Raw genomic sequence first — 1077 nt, 5'->3', positions numbered from 1 at the left:
CCGCCGCGCCGGTCCTTCCCCGTTTGTGTCTCCGCTAATTAGGCTGGAACAATGCTCCGTTGTGGGGCTCTGCCCCCGCTCTTCTGCCTGTGCGTGTGCGTGCATCTGCACATATAGCTCCGGCCTCCTCGCAGGCGACTTTGGAGATCTCTGTATCTGGGGGGTGGTAAATCAGATAAACTGCAAAAATGGGAAAGGTTTTAGCTCTTCTCCCAAGAACAAAAGAGCAAGCGCTTTTTGAAGAGCGCGTTAGAAGCAGTCTGACTGCAGGCAACTATTTTACAAGCTGCTTGAGTGTAGCCATCTCAGCACTCTTGAACAAAAAAGATTTATCAGAAAAACAAGTTGCCGTAACAGAGTGAGTTACCTGGCAAAGCCTCAGCGTAGGGCAAAGAGGAGCGGGGTCACCGGCTATGGGGGTGGGAGAAAACGTCATTATTCCGTAGGGAGCTGTCCTAGTTTGGCCTGGAATAAAGTTCATTTTCTTCCCTGTAGCCGTTCCGGTGCTGTGGTTTGGATTTAGGATGGAAATAAGGTTGACGATGCCCCGAGGGGTCAGTTGTTGAGCAGCGCTTACACCAGGAAAAGGACTTCCCAGCTTGTGGTGCCCCAGCAGCGAGGAGGCTGGGGGGCACGAGGAGCTGGGAGGGGACACGGTCAGGACAGCCGACCCCAACTGCCCCAAGGGATGTCCCCCACCAGGTCATATCGTGCCCAGTACACAAACTGGGAGGAGCTGGAAGGGGCCCACAGCTCGCATCAAGCCATGGGCCTCTTCTAGCTCCTCCCAGTTTGTATACTGGGCATGGGTGAGAAATTGCGTTGTGCATCACCTGTTTTGTATATTCTGTTGTTGTTATCACCCATTCCTTTCCTCTCCTATCAACCTGCCTTTACCTCAACCCACAAGTTGCCCTTCTTTTCCTCCAGTTCTCTCCCCTATCCCACCGAGGGAACAGAGTATGAAAGCAGGTACTGCTGCCACGCGGCTCAGTCGGCTCGCCAATATTCAAAAGAATTAAAATGTCTTGCGCAATGGCTTCACACGACAGGAAAAAATGATGTAATAAAGCTCAT

Source organism: Apaloderma vittatum, unplaced genomic scaffold (genome assembly GCF_000703405.1).
Source record: "Apaloderma vittatum isolate BGI_N311 unplaced genomic scaffold, ASM70340v1 scaffold30092, whole genome shotgun sequence".
Taxonomy (NCBI): domain Eukaryota; kingdom Metazoa; phylum Chordata; class Aves; order Trogoniformes; family Trogonidae; genus Apaloderma; species Apaloderma vittatum.
The sequence above is the reverse complement of the archived record's forward strand: the minus strand, read 5'-3'. Positions refer to the sequence as shown.